Source organism: Glycine max, chromosome 12 (genome assembly GCF_000004515.6).
Source record: "Glycine max cultivar Williams 82 chromosome 12, Glycine_max_v4.0, whole genome shotgun sequence".
NCBI classification, from domain to species: domain Eukaryota; kingdom Viridiplantae; phylum Streptophyta; class Magnoliopsida; order Fabales; family Fabaceae; genus Glycine; species Glycine max.
The window spans coordinates 38,762,811-38,779,336 of NC_038248.2; the positions used below are offsets into that span (position 1 = coordinate 38,762,811).

General features: G+C 30.7%; 1 long non-coding RNA gene and 2 other non-coding genes across 3 annotated transcripts; all 3 read right to left on the minus strand.

Moving 5' to 3' along the window:
- Window positions 1–8,135: 8,135 nt before the first annotated feature.
- MIR5040 (microRNA MIR5040) lies at window positions 8,136–8,286 on the minus strand. Its single transcript, NR_048827.1, has one exon. It is a non-coding gene; the product is annotated as a microRNA MIR5040 (primary transcript).
- A 97-nt stretch (window positions 8,287–8,383) lies between these two features.
- MIR4348A (microRNA MIR4348a) lies at window positions 8,384–8,528 on the minus strand. The gene has a single exon (NR_048668.1). It is a non-coding gene; the product is annotated as a microRNA MIR4348a (primary transcript).
- A 477-nt stretch (window positions 8,529–9,005) lies between these two features.
- Window positions 9,006–9,877, minus strand: LOC121173217 (uncharacterized). Its single transcript, XR_005887634.1, has 3 exons — window positions 9,454–9,877; window positions 9,207–9,333; window positions 9,006–9,031 (listed from the first exon to the last, which is right to left on the minus strand). It is a non-coding gene; the product is annotated as an uncharacterized lncRNA (long non-coding RNA).
- Window positions 9,878–16,526: the final 6,649 nt, after the last annotated feature.

Sequence of the window (16,526 nt, forward strand, 5' to 3'; positions counted from 1 at the left end):
CTTATTTAAGATTTTTTATTACATTATTTTTTATTCTTATAAAGAAAATAAAATTTAAATAGAGAAAATATAATATTTTTTTAACAATTACAGTAACACGGGAGAATTATGTAATATTTTTCAAACAATTAAAGGGGTTAGTGTGTGAGGGAGAGTAAGTGTATATTTTCAAAAATTAAGAATATATAATGTTGCAAGAGATAAAAGGATCGGAAGAAAAAATTGTATAATTTTATAAAATCTCAGAAATAATTTGTATGATTCACTCATTAAATTAAATACGTACGTGCATACCACGGGTGAGAAACTAGTATCACAAACACTGAAGATACTAAGATAGCACAGAGTACGGATAACTTAATTCATATTTTGCACGTTTCTTGTAAATATAAAAAGTAATTGGAAATGAAAGCATGTCAATATTTAATGAGTAATAATGTTTTCTGGACATATGTCCCTAAACACTAGAGAGATAAAAATAATAATATATAAGAAAATAATTAATATAACAATAGATATGATATAATAAAAGAGAAAGATATAGAGAGGTCCTGTTTTATCCTAAAACGCGATATTTTGCTTTTAAATTTACAAAAGTAGTATACTTGTTAAACAAAATTACATGCATGGAGTATGTGGGCTATATTTTATTTTTATATTTTCTTACAGTTAAATTAAAAATGGCACAACTTTTTTATGGTGAAAAATCGTCAAGTTGTGCTTGTTTATTTTTTATTTTTATAAGAAAACTACTATTTTAGAAATTTTAAAAGCATAATGAACTGCTATTTTTAGAAATAAAAAATAATTAAATGAGATGGGGAGAGTATCAAATAGATGATTGTAATAAAAAACATATACTAGTTTAATATTGTGGCGGGTTCTGCTAATCAATTAATGTGGTGTTGCTGCGTGTCGATTGATGGTGTGGTTTGTGCAGAATGCAGGTCAATGTTGGTTTCTGGCCCATGCTGGTCCGGTACGTGTGTTTTATTTGCAGGTGTATTATTTATATATGTTTGTCTATATACTTATGCAGCTGTATGTATATATCATTGTCTGGCTTGGAGTAATTTTGCAATGTGGATCTTTGCAGATATATTATTGGGCTCGGGCAAAGAATTTTATTATAATGATGATATATATTCTTAAAGTACGTAACAAAGTAGCAGCAAAGGAGAGTAATTCAAAATCATATCCTTATCACTAAAAGTCAATCTTGCATTTGTGTCTCTCGGCATATATATATATAAAGGCAGTGATAACTGCTAAATAATAGTGAATTAATAATAAAAAATTGGTCTAAAATTAATTTAGAATTAATTATTTAACAGTTATTTATGCTTCAATTTAGAAAGATTTAATTAATTTCAAATTTTAATTGCAGATGTGAAAAAGGAAGGTACAACAAACAAAAAGGAACAGAAATAAAGAAAAAAAGAAGAAAATCAGAAGAAGCCCAAGTCCAGCAAGGCGCCAGGATGCGCGCTGAGCGCGACGTGGCGCTGAGCGCGACGTGACGCTGAGCGCGAGGCTTCGCGCTCAGCGAGACTACGAAGGCCCAAGCCCAAGTTTACACCTATAAATAAGAGGGTCAGCCTAGGAAAAACACACCACCACAGAACCCCCTCTCCTAGGGGTTTCATTTACTCCCTTCCTTTCATCCCCTTCTCATTGTATAGTCATCATGACTATGAGTGGCTAAACTCCCTAACTAGGGCTTGACAGGCCTAAAAAGTCTGTATGGAGCATTTCAAGAGTTATCAATGAAAAGAGGAATTTCCTCCAGGTTCTTTTATTTATTTATCGTTCTTTCTTTTTACATTCTGTATCTCGGAACTTACTTTCTATTAGGGTTTAGACCACTCGGGAGAGGGTAAAGCCTAATTAGGGGTAAGGAATGAATACTTGAATCTGTTTTAAGGGTTAAGCCACTCGGAAGAGGGTAACACTTAATAGAACACTAAAAGAAAGAAATTATCGGGTTATCTTTTAGAGGGTTTTTCTTACAGGTTCTTTTATCTGCTTTTCTTTCTTATTTATTCTGCATCTCGGACTTTATTTTCTGTTAGTCTTTAGGCAACTCAGGAGAGGGTAAAGCCTAATTAGGGATAAGGAATGAATGCGTGAATCGATTTTAAGGGTTAGGCCACTCGGGAGAGAATAACGCTTAATAGAACAATAAAAGAAAGAAATCATTGGGTTCGCATGACCTAATGCCCCAATGCCCATGTTTTCGCAAACATCTAGAATGTAATCTTAATGCATCTTAGTTATTGATTTTTAGGTAATTAAGGTAGGCTTGTCTTCGTGAGGCATAAGGGGCAAGTAGATGGATAGATGTGGGGTAGAATTAGTTCACTGGTATTGATAACAGACAAATCCTGAATTCATATATCTAGGCTGATTAGACTTGTTAGGTTTTAGCAATTTTAATATATAGATTTTATTTCCTATTTTATTATTGAAGTTTCTTATTTGAATTTCGTAGAAGTAGTTATTTTTATCATATCGCAATTTACATATTTTATCTTCTATTTTGATCTTTCAATCTTTTATCTTTTTCTTTTATCTTTGAATCTTATCTTTAAATATCTTATCTTTTCTTTTATCTTTAAATATCTTATCTTTTATTTACCTTATTTTCTATCTTTCTTTATCTTTCATTTTAAATTTTTATCTCTTGCTTTTAAATTGAGTTTGCATTAATCTAAATACAAACAAAGTCCCTATAGATTCGACACCCGAACTTCCGAGAACTTTACTACTTATAATGATTTGGTATGTTTTTTTATCGAGTTAACAGGCACTCACTTGCATATATACTATACAAATAATAAATTACTAGCACTTATAGTAAATTAGAGAACACGTTCAAATACTTAAACGGGTTAAACAACACATGCAGTAGCTCAAAGTTAGGGCTACAAGACCAATGCACATTTTGTACTACATAGCAGTTAAAGAATTTAGCATTCCAAGTAACATACGTGTCGAGCAAAACTAGCACGAACTTGAATGACCTAAAAGTTTACTTGTGCGGATAGGAACGAATAACTGCAAATAATTGGTGTAGGTACGTAGCTGCATGCACTATTAGAATCAGACATGCATTAATCAATAGAAGGGACCAAGGCTGAGGGCTATCAGAAATTAAATACCTGTAGTTGGAAAATAACTACGTGCCATCCATTCATCTTGATTTTATTTAAATAAAAGTATACATTAATGATTGAGATTCGTGCCATTAAAAAATAACCTGCATAGCATCTTGATCTGATCACAACCACAACTGAAATTTAGCAGTGAGATGAGAGTCCTTGATGAGACAGTCCCCCTACTCAATACTATATCCACGATCTGCAAAATAGAATTAGATTTAATAGCAGCCAAATTTGAATATTACGTAATAAAATTAATTTTAACTCAACATAATTTTATAGAATAGTAATAAGAGACAAAAGTAAATGGTAAATTACTTTAACCAAATTACTGAGTGAAGATAGCACCGAGTACCGACGACAACTTAAATCATATTTTACCCACGTTCCCTGTCAACATAAAATAAAAAAATAAAAATTGAAAACTAATGCATGGCTGTATTTAACGAGTTAGAAATATTTTGTGAACATGCATATGTCCATAAACTTAAATTTCCTCTTCTGGTGTGTTTGCTATGTTGGAGTTGTTTTGCCAGGGAACAATATACTTATTTGACCACCTTTTCAAACATCCATAATTTGATCATTTTTCTCTATCTATCACTTCATATCACCTATAATATATTTATATTTTTTTCTTTTTTCTCTTTCTCTTTAGGTGTCTAATAACATGTTAGGTGTCCAAATATTATTTTCCTGTACAAAACCTAATTTTTTTCCAACGGTCAATTATATATTATTGTTGCCAGAGTGAAGAATAAATCTAGGCTAAAAATCATGATTTGTGATGAAGTAAATCAGTTTCTTCAACAACAAAAAATATTATATTTAAAAAAAGTTCTGAAAAATACAATATAATGTAATTTACTCCCACGGTCAATTATATATTATGCTTTGTCTATATTTTGCATTTTTTTTGTCTTATATCATTGAGGCGTTTTGGTGAAGGAACTGTGCCATAACGTGGCTTGGTTTTATTATGCTCATTTGTATTACGCGCTGTATGTGGAGTTTGATGCTATATTGCTAGCAGTCACGGTCTTGTATTTTGCCTGAGTACGTGTTCTCTCTCGTTTAGTTGATTGAGGAATATGTGGTTGAGTGCATGTTAATGGGCTTTTTCTGATATGTTTACTTGGTCTGGTTCATATTATAAAATCAATGTGCGCATATTATCTAATATGCATGGCAGGTTCTAGTTTAACTCGCATTCATGTGTGATGAATTTTTCCTTTGCATGGAAGTATTTAACGAGTAATGTTTGTGGACATTCATATGTGATATATCTATGAATACTGACAAAGAAAAAGAAATAGAAGAGATAATAAAATGGGATATTTTGCTTTGAAAATTACTAAAGTAGCTAGTATACTTGTTAAAAAGTTTACGTGCACAAAACCAAAGTTTTACACCCATTAAACATCATTGCCATATATTAACACATAACTCAAAGGATGTGTGTGCGTGGGTCCTAAATCTTGAAAATAACACTATATAGAGGCAGACACATCCGCTCATATACAATATATATAAATAATAATCATCATAATTAAGAGATAATTTCTCAGTAATTGGAGAACACTTCCAAAAATAGCACTTAAACGCTTGAATAACACAGTAGCTCCAGGTTAGGGCTAAAAGACCGATGCAGCTAGCCATTTTGTACTCCATGATTAATATTCCAATGATCAGCAGCCAATGAATTTGGGGTTCCAAGATGTATAAAACGAACTCCATGCAAGTAACGTGTCCAGCAACAATACCACGAACTTGAATAATAGAAAAGTTTACTTGCGCTTATGCGGATCAAAACAATTTTGTAATTGGTGAAGGTAGCTGCACTAACCAAATCACACATCCAGCAATCAATAGAAGGGACCAATGCTGAGGGCAATCAAACTGCCGACAATCAGCTTCAATTCTATCACTTCATCCTCCAGTACTGTTCATATAATTGCATGTACTGGTCACAGATCAATTAAATACCACAAGCTGTCATCATAATTAATCACATTAGCCAATGCACTTCAATCCGTAAATGAAGAACTGAAATTCAATAAAAAGTGAAGTAATTAATAAGAGTCCCCTGCTCTGCCCAAGGGATTAATACACCAGTTTGCATATGGAAGACCACATGACAGAACACTCCTGCAACTAAACCAGGCCCAAGAAATTTATTTGACATGTTCAAAAACCCTCTCTAAATCTGGTTCCACATCCCGAAAGATAACCTAGCTCGTTTCTTTGAAGCCATAGACACCAACATATTGCACGCCAAAGTAGCTAGGTGACGAAACCGTGCTGCAAATAATGATTGCGCACCTCAGTAATCTGCACCATATATGGAGACTCCCAACCAGCCAAACACCTTAATCCACAACTGATAAGAGAATTCGCATTGCAGAAAAAGATGAGCAGCATACTCCTCTTCTTTCTGGCAGAATAGGCAATATGTTTTTAATAAATTCAAACAATCATTTCTTAAATTTTTATTCATATTAATTTTAGTCCAGAAATGATTTAGATTATTAAAAAAAAACAAATGTATAAATATAAGTTTTAGGTGTGTGTGGAACGTACCAAATGAGAACACTCTTCTTAATATGAGAAATAAAAACTATACAGATGACCTATTAAATCTTATTTAAATGCTAAATGTACCACAAAATAAGTTTTAATTTTAACCATCCATGTATTTTTTTTAAAACAACCGAGAAAAGGACAACAAAAGACAACAGGGCAGGAAACTAATAATAGACAACCACCGGAAAACTGAATCCCCAAGGCATCAACAAAAACAAAAGAGTTTACACTCTCCGGAGGCTCACCGAAAGAGTTTAATATATATGACTTAAATTTAAAATTTTAATATTTTTAAAAAGAATATTATTCTCATTTTATTTGTAAGTTGTGTACGCACATACACCAAATAAAAAATCAAAAAATACACGTCACAGATGTCACATCAGTCAGTCAGGATTAAAAATAAATAACTGTAATTTACTTAATTCATTTTGTTTAAAAAGATTAAACATAAAATTCACTTGTTTAACTCATTTGCAACTTAAATATTTATTTTCATACTACAAATATCTTCTTGATTCATTTTTAAATTTACTGATTTAGTATTTGATAAATAATTTATTATACAAGAAAGTAAAGAATTAAAAAACTGAACATTAAAATTAAGTAATGCTAATTGCTTACATCATTGTTTTTAAAATTGGACCAAATTAACCGGGCTATTCGAAGGGTTCGACCAATAATTTGGTGATGGATTTTGTTGACTCTAAAAAATTGGCTCTTCTCATAATCTTTGGAAAATTATCCAAAATCAGTGCAGGAAATTGGTTTGAAGGGTTTTAAAAAAAATACAATAATACTTTTAATTTTGTAATCTTATTTTATTTTATTTTTTAAATTTAATGTAAACATTTTTAAGATAAAAAGGCACATATATAAAGATTACAACATAAGTATAGAAAAGGGGAATTAGGAATTTGCAGCGGCATATGGCAGTGATTCGAGGCTCGCCGCCGTAACCAAATTCAGTGGCAGCTTGTAGATCCACGCTGTCAATGCACACCCCTGCTCTTCCCACAACCTTCAACCTTCCTTCCCCAGCTTCAAACACTTCCCTCGTCACCTTGGTTCCGCTCCTCACAATCAAAGTGTCACAATACAAAATATTTGTGCAAAGCTCCTTCTATGGGGTTAATTGTTTTCAAAACATTGTGGACCTAAAAATTAGCACGAGAGAGATTTGGGGTCTTTAATCCACTTTCGATTATATGAACGAAAATCATTATCTCAAATGTTTAAAGCATCTTGTCTTTCCTTTATTTGGGGTGCGATTCTTTTTTTTTTTCTTCTATAAATTGCAAATGCCAACAATTTATTGGTCGAACGTTAAATAATTAAAAATTAACTATCACTTCATTTTAATAGAGATATTTAACGGGAACCAAACATCAAATGGAAAAATAGTTAAGGAACCAAAATAGTCAAATATTAGTTTAGGGGTTAAAAACAAAAATTTTCAATAATTAAGGAACTAAAATCATATTTTAATCTAAATTAATGAATGAATGTATAAAAACTATTTAAATTGTCATTGCATGTGTTATTTTCCCCCTTTATTATTGCATAGAAAAAGTAGAGTTGTTCACAAGTTTTTAATTAATGTCAATATTGACTCACTTACAAATTTATTAGATATCATGCATCTATGCATTGAAATTGTTGTACAATGAACACTTTTTAAAGTAAAATTATATCAACATAATATAGAGATAGGAGAAAATCTTTACAACTACAATAAGGTATTTAACTAATACTTAGTATGACAAATAAATGATAAAATTTCTAAAGTCAAGCAAAAGCAATTGTCATTGGCTAATGTCTAAACCCTCAGCTACAATCATGGATACTAGTGATTGAAGACCATAATCGTTTTGTGACAATCATGAAGATGTACATGTTAAAAATTGTCTTGTGATATTTGATTGATAGTGAATTTATAGAATGATAAGGTTGAGTTGAAATTTTGATAATGATTACCTAAGGGTTTGGGAAGGAGCTATATCTAACTTGCAACATGGATTCTTCGTCTTGGATTTTACATTGAACACTCTCCATTGTTCCATGTGGTTCATATATATTGACATTGTTCTTAGAGTCATCACCATTGGATTCGGGGTGTTGGCTTTAGTTTGTGGGTAATGAGACCCATGTCCATCTTGATAAGGCTTTTCGTTGTTAAACTTCAAAGATTATCTCTTTGGTGTTGTTAAATGTATTACCACCTCAAACATTTCAAAAGTAATAATTTTAAAAACAAATGGACTTATTGAAATTAGTATAGATCCATTATCTACAAACTAAAAGTCAACACCTTTAAAACCTATGGTGGTGACTAATCCAAAAACAATAAACAATGAGCAAAAAATTCTTGTTGCACGTTGGATCCAATTCTTTCATTCCCCCGGTTCATTAGATTCACTATCAACCAAACACAACAACATTGTATATAACATTTATATCCTCATGCTTGTTATATATCATGACCTTCAATCAGTAATATTCTCATTGAGTTTCCTATCTAAAAAGCTTATTATCCAAACTAATGTAGGATAATTACTAAAATTGAAAGTTCACTTTCATATAAGGGTTATGGTAATATTGTAGAAATTAATAGTCAAACTCAAAAGATAATGAAAAATTATGTATCAAACTTGCAAGATGATGACATTGTGATAGTTATGGATGTAAATCACTTTTTACATTGGTTGTAACTTGATCCAATATAGAAGGTCATTTTTACATTCATAACCATCATAATGTCACCATCTTACAAGTTTAACACATAGTTTTTCATTATTTTTTGAATTTGACTACTAATTTCTATAACATTATCATAATCCTTATATGAAAGTGAAAGTTACAATGTTAGTAAATTATCCTACATTAGTTTAGACATTAATAAGCTTTCTACCTAGGAAGCTCAATGTGAATATTAGTGATTGAAGGTCATGATATATAACAAGCATGAGAACATAAATGTTATATACAATGTTGTTATGTTTGGTTGATAGTGATTCTAATGAACCGGGGGAATGAAAGAGTTGGATCCAACTTGCATGGATTTTCTAGCTTTAGCTTCAAATCTAGCACTTTCTTGTTGCCCTATGTGCTTCATATTGACAGCATCCTTTGACTGGTCTTCAAATTAAAGGTAGTGGCTTTTTGTTCGTGAGTAATTGAATGTATGCCCTTTCTCATAAGCCTTTTCTTGATGTTGGTGTTCCAATAATTCTTGATCTCATTATTTGTTGTATTGGGCAAGTGAGATGCTATGATTGACCATCGATCTGCATAGGCAATATACATAACGAGTGATAAAGTAAGGGAAAACAAGCTGGTTTCGTTTCCTAAAGACGTAAAAGTGACTGTTGGAAAATTGACATGAAATATCGTGGTTTCATTACTTTCATATTATAAACCATTCTAAAAACAGAAAAATCTCAAAGCTGAAAGAAAGCTCACTTGTTCCCGAGAGCATGGAGTTCAATAATTGTGTGATCCTCTGCGAAACTAAAGTTTCCTCATGTTGTCTCTGGTTTGAGGTCGCTAATCCACCTCAGTCTGCAGCTCCTTCTACATCTTTGAAGACCTATATACATCCAGGAATGTAACATAAATTAAAATAGGAAAACTCAAATCACTCGAACACGAAGAAGACTCATAAATAGATTTGATGAGAAAATAAAATAGATAGTAAAAGTTGTTTCACCCGCTTTCTCTGGAACTGAACACCAGTTTCCATGGCCATGCTTTTCAACATAGACCACAAGCTTTGAGTTGATCTTCTCCATCCCTTACTATAGCATCCATGTAATTTGTTGCAGCAGACTTGAAGCATCCATTCATTATAAGAGGCAAAAGTAAATTGTAAATTACTTTGGCTGGTGATATCCATGAGATCCTTATGAAATGGAATAGGACTATTATATAGCCTACACTTTTTTTTTATATAGAACAAGATAATATTTTTGAAAATCAACCATGACCGTGAGATATGCCCACACTGGTAATACAAATGTCCTCCTTTTGTAATGTCTAGATCACCTATTGATAACTGTCATTTAAAACAGAACTACAGGGAGCAATAAATTTCTGTAGTACAGACACAGACAGGAGCGAAGAAAACGATGAACGAGTACCGAAGACAATAGTGGTTGAAAATTAATGCATGGTAGTGTTTAATGGCTAATGTTTTGTGCACATGTGTATATGTCCCATATATGTTCCAATTTCTTTGATTTATTCGGATAAAAAAAAATATGTTCATAAGGCGTGTAGATATGTAAGGAATAGAAGACAGAAGGAATAGATATAACAAAGATAGAGTTTTTTTTTTTATAACCAAAATAGGGTATTTTACTTTTAAATATTCTAAAGTAAAATGGGGTATTTTACTTTTAAATAACTCTGTTAATCATTTTACATGTACGGTTCAGTCCGATTTGTGAAATTTGAGTTTACCTTTATTAATATTTTCTGACTATTAAAAACGTCACAATTTTTCCTGATGATGAAAAACCATTAGAAAAGTACTTGCACAAAGATTCAAGGGTGAAGTCCAAAACTCCCCCCTCACCCGGTGCCACTAAAATGACTGATTTAGAGGTTTTAAGCGGGAAGAAAAAAATATATTGAAATGATTAAAATTAAATAATAAAAAATTATTAAAAGTTTTAATTTTTTTTTAATCTCCTCATAAAAAAAATCTGAATCCCCTTTCTGTTTGTTTTTTCTATATTTATTTTTTCAAATCCACTTCATGACCTCCTCTTTGACGTCACCAGCCATGTCCTACGTTTCCGCTGCCCCTTCCTTGGCCTTACCTGGTTTGGAACTCTAGAGACAATATTCTTCTCCAAGGACGCTTCTTCTCTTACAATGATTGTAACAATTCAGATGAATCACACTGAAAAGAAAAAAATTAAGATATAAGATTGTACAATTGAGACTATTTAAAGGAATTAATTGATAAATGTACTTAATTTGGATATTTATGAGATAAGTGACATTCTCGGAAGTTTTTCAAAAAAAAGTATGAGTAAAAAGATAAAATAAAAGTCTTATGTTAATTTTTCAAAATGCTTATTTAGGGGTTGTTGTTTGAAATATTTTGGTTTTTTTTTTCTGATATGGGTTAATCTTTTGCTTCACTGGTGTCAACAAATGAATTTAGATTTGATATATGGAAACTCAAGAAATTAGCATGAGAAAGTGGTGGTAGGAAAAAGTTGAAGCTTTCTCCCAATTTGTACGTAGAAACGTGAGTTGATGCTGATTTGACCAAAAATTGAATAAATCAGTAGAAGAAAGTGGTGATTTAGGATGAAATTTGAATTTGGATTCAGATTTGGGTCTTGCAAGATTTTGTAGCAAAAGAGTGGTGAATCTGGTAATGTTTGGAAGGGTTTGAAGAAATATAAAAAAAAAAAAGGAAATTTGTAATGAATTGATATTTAGAATTTGAATGAAATTGAAAAAAACATAGCAACATAACTTCTCACAATTTTGAAATGAATTTGAAATAGTGCTGGAAGGAGTTGGTCCAATTCGTTCTTGGAAGGGAGTGATGAGAGAGTTGCGGAAGAGTGGTGGAGGTGGTAGGGAATTTGATAAAATAACGGGAAAAAAATGTTATAAAAGAATTAAGTGTATTTAAAAAAAAAAAAAAAATCGGCGCCAAGTCAGTTTCCTCTCTTAAATCTCAACCCTTGAATATTTTATAAATATATATAATGGTAAAAATTAATACTTCACCGGCGAGACTGGAATTTAGGATTTCACCTTAGAATCCACCCTGAAGTTTATTCGTACGTTTGTTGATAAAAAATCTAAATGTGTAATACTTTAGTAATGCTAAAAGTAAAATGAATCATTTTAATAATAATAATAATAATAATAATAATAATAATAATAAGCCGATAAAATAGATTGAAAGTGTTAAATATATTTTTAGTAATGAGTATCTATTTTATTACCATAAGTGAAATGAAACGATCATAACCGACTCGTACAATTTATATCAGATTTCATTGAAATTTTTATGGACTCCGTATGAATACTGTATTGGAATTATACAGCAAAATGCATTCTTACTACATTTGTGTGTATTTTTGGTACTAGTAAGATCTGATAAATCTTGAAAATTACACGGGCAAGGATCTTAAAGTACGAATCAAAGTAGCAGTAAAGGAGTAACTCAAAATCCACTACTAATATTACTCATCAGTAGATTGGAGAAGATGTTCAAATACTTAAACGTTTAACACACGCTTATGCCCAAGTCTTTTTCAACTAGCTTCAAGGATCAAGCTTTTGTTCTCTACAAGCTTGGGTTAAAAAGAGCCAACAAGAATTACGTACAACAAGGTAGCGGCAACAATTAATTAAGCCATTCTGGACATCTTTTCTGAGATTTGAGGAACTGTCCTTTCCACAGTTATTTGGGTGCATGTAGTGTAGACCGTGCAAAGTTATTGATTTCAGTTTGGGGGAAGAGCTTTTATTTAGTTAGGCTTAATTTTAAAAATAGTTTTCTTATTTATTTTAACTAATTAAATAGGTCTTCTTGTAATTTAATTCATTAACTTAATCCTCTATTTATTTGTTTTAATCTGATTATTTGAATCTCCAATTTTAAAATTAAACATTGACTATTAATAGAAATAATATTAACTATTATATGTCATAATCGTTAATACACTGATTGTGGTTTGTGTATTTTTACACTCTCTTGTTGGTATATATGTATCAAACCCTATATGCTTATCTTTGGCATGGCTTATGCTAAAGTTAATTAAGATCTTTTTTTAGTAAGAAATTTATTAACGATCAACAATATAATGTCATGCTAACAATAAATTTAGTAAAAAAAATTTTACCTAATACCATAATGTCATATGTTAAACTAAAATCCTTTATTTTGAAAAATAAAAAAATTAAACATCTCTTTTTTTTTTTTTTTAATGAGTGAAGTGAAAGTTCTTCTGTAAGAGTCACATGGTCAATACCTTATCCTCTGCACTGCAATGCACTGCATGCACAATAGCAGAAGTAGATAACGCACTCCTATTTTCCCCACCTTCTCCAACTTGAAAATGTTACTGCCACACTTGGGGCACGTTTGAGTTTTCATTTATCATGCAGTAGCGCACGTCCCTAGATCGATCCAACGGAGTAACACAAAAACACTCTCTATTCTTTTGGAAACGCTGATTTGAACTCCACGGACGCATGGAAATAATCTAAGTCTCTAATCGATTAAAAATAATTACACATTAAAATATATAAATAGAAGGCAACCCTCATCCCTTGAATTAATTTTTGAGGTTGAGTTAGGTCTCCCACATTTTATATTTTAAGATACTCAAACTATTTCACTCACCTTTCAATTGGCTGAGAACAATAAAGAGTTTTGGGTCCGCAATACAGATCACATAGCTGCAAATCATACTGCTTGTCATCATAATCATTTATGAGAGTCACTACGGACAGCGTGTTTGTTTGCAAGTTTTTATTACGTGTCCATTTCGAATTTAACTTGAGCTGCTTCAATATTGTGGTTTCGTGTATTTTTATACTGATCTCTGTCGGTATACATGTATCAAACCCTATATGTTTATCTTTGGCATAAAAAAACTATTGACGATTCAACAATGTTAATTACTAATTAGAATATCAGTTAGAATGATGCAGAAATGATGGAAGGAGCATCAACGTCATTATTAACCAAGAAGCAAAGCCTCTATTCTGTTGCACTTTAATATAGAAAATTGGAAGATGCAAATTACAATCAGAGCTTAATATGTAATTATAGATGCATCTATATTTCCTTATCCCAATTGGTCTTATCAAACTATTTCAGATATTCTATGCTAAAAATCGAACATTATTTCCAAAATGGGAATTTCAAAAGTAGATTATCAACTATCAGTACTAAGTCAATATTAATAAAAACATTTAACATAGGGTCTAAAGAATACTTTTAATGCATTAAACTACTACCACAATGCCAAATAAAATAATTAAACAAATCAACATTAATAATTAATTCCAAATTAAAAATAAAAGGTTGACGAGTTTATCTATCCTAACGTGGTTTCTTGATGAGTTAAGTGGAATGAATCAAAACGAGTTGGTTGATTAAAAGTCGTAACCTGTTCCATAAAAAATTGGTTCTCATGCCAGGCATGAGCAATAACTGTAATAAGTTTATTTGGTTAGATATTTCATATATACAAAAAGAAAAGTTTACTTGCTCAGATTCCTTCACATGCATGGCAGCCATTATAAACGATCAGTGATATGCCCACTTAAACAGCTAGAAGCCTAGAAAGATTATAAACGTTCACTCCATTTTGAGGTGAAAATGGGCCAGAGAGAGGAGATAGATGGAGAGAAGAAAGAAAAGAAACAAAGAGGAGTAATAAATATGATGTGATTATGAAAATTGTAGAGAAAAAAATGAGATGAAAGTAATTTTGTAAGACAATAACACTTCATTATAATTGTGGTTGTCCCAAGTTATTTTATTTAAAATTAATCTTATTATCATTAATTTATTTTAATTTTTTTTGTCTATCATTAATATTATAAATAAATAAATAATTTTACATTAAAAAGATAAAAAAAAAATAAGATTTATTTTTTATTCTTACGTGACGACGATCATTATAATTAAGACAGAATTAATGAGTATTTAACTTTCTCACAACTTAAGCATAGGTGGATCCCCGTTTAAAAGTGTGGGAACAATTGTCCCATAAGACTTTCTTTTTACATGAATATATTTAATAAGTTCTATTTTTGCTCCCATACAAAATTTAGTACTACCCCATACGACAATTCTTTTTAAATGAAAAAAAAGTTATAAAAGATAAAAGAACGAAGAATAAATTGATATTAATTTTATCACTTCTACTTTCAAAGTTTTTATAATATTGACAATGAAAAAGTTATAAAATATAAAAATCTATAGACATCAAACAATTATAATTTATAAAAATATAGGTATTTTAGATTATTTTTTTTCATGACATTATATATTTTTGTAAAAGTTTGTAATAATTTTCTTCTGTTAAAATGTTATATATTGTGTTTTTATTCTCCCTAAAAACAATTATGAATCCACCACTGAATTTAAGTCTCTAAATTTTTTAAAATCCACAATTCTGATCCAATTCATAATTTACCAAACATATAAATCCTTTCAAACAAAATAACCATTAGAAGAAATGGAAAGTTTCAGATAGATGTTTCTAATAAAAAAAAAAAAGGTTCTGCTAGTCATTTAATGTTGTGGTTGCTGCATGTTGATTGATGGTGGTTTATGTAGAATGCAGGTCAACGTTGGTTTCAGTCCATTGCTGGTTCGGTGTGTTTTATTTGCAGGTGTATTATTATGCTTCTGGTGATCTGTTTATTTATGCAGCTTGGAGTAATTTTGGCGGTCCCTCAAAGTGTAATACAAAGTTAACTGTGTTCTTTTGGGAGCAGAAAACAAATAACTTTGGGGGTTGGAGCTTTGCAGTGTGGCAGACCTTGTTTATGAAGAATCCTGCATCAATAGTGCTCTCGCTATTATCATTGAGGCGTTTTGGTGAAGGAACCATGCATATTATACTCTGTGCATTAAGTGCTGTATGTGAAATCTTATGCTATTCTGCTTGCAATCACCTTTCTGTATTTTTGCCTTAGTGTTCCGTCTTTTGTTTAGTTGAGGAACATGGTTGACTTGAGTGCATGGTAATTAATGGGCATTTTCCGATACGAGAAATGATAGAAACACGTTATATATCGTTATCTGGCACATTTTTTTAATATATTTTAATTTGTTAATTGAAATGTATTAGAAATGATAAATTTTTATAGGTCTCACATAGTTTTCTTACTTATTTTTGTAACTTTTAATAAATTTTAACCGAGTATATTTTAAAAAACATGTTAGAAACTGCATGTGTTTTTTAATATTTCTCTTTCTAATATATATATATATGGAGGTTCATATTTCAAAATCAATGTGTATACTACTCCCTCCGTCTATAATTATAAAATTCTTTTAATTAATTTATGTATTTTAAAAAATAAGTAATTTAATTAGTTATGTTAAACTTGTCAATATTATTATTCAAAAATTAATTTTTATTTACTTAATTATTTATTTATTAATGTAAAAATTAAAAAATAATCTTATAAAATAAGATAAATAATTAAAAAAAAACTTATAATTAAAGGAGTATCGTTTAACTCAAATTCTGATATGGAGGTTAAAAGGGATCCGCTTTGTGGTATGTGGTAACTTCTCCTTCGCATATATGAAAAATATTCTAGCAGGACATATTTGTACTAATACTATAGTCAATTGATTAGGGATTCATATAAGCATAATAGAATTGTTAGGATTGTTGTGGCTTCAACTGGGTCTCTTCTGTGTCCTCATGGGCTTGTTGGGTGTTGCTGTAGTATTCCTATCAGGTATGCACAAAATACAGGACGAAAGGCTACACTAGGAAAGTGAATCGATCTGTCACCGAGTGAAAGTTTTTTTATGCGTTAGTAAGAATATATTAGTTAATTTAATTAATAATAATATGAATTTAAATTTTATTCTAACAATACTCATACAAAATAATGATAATATTTAATGATATTACACATAATTCAAAAATGATATTTTTCACCATTAAACGAGCTTGTATGATTAATAAGTCAATAAATATATCCATTTACGTTTACATGAAGAATAAATAACGTTGCCGCACTCAGCGCACACAAAGTGTGTACAAA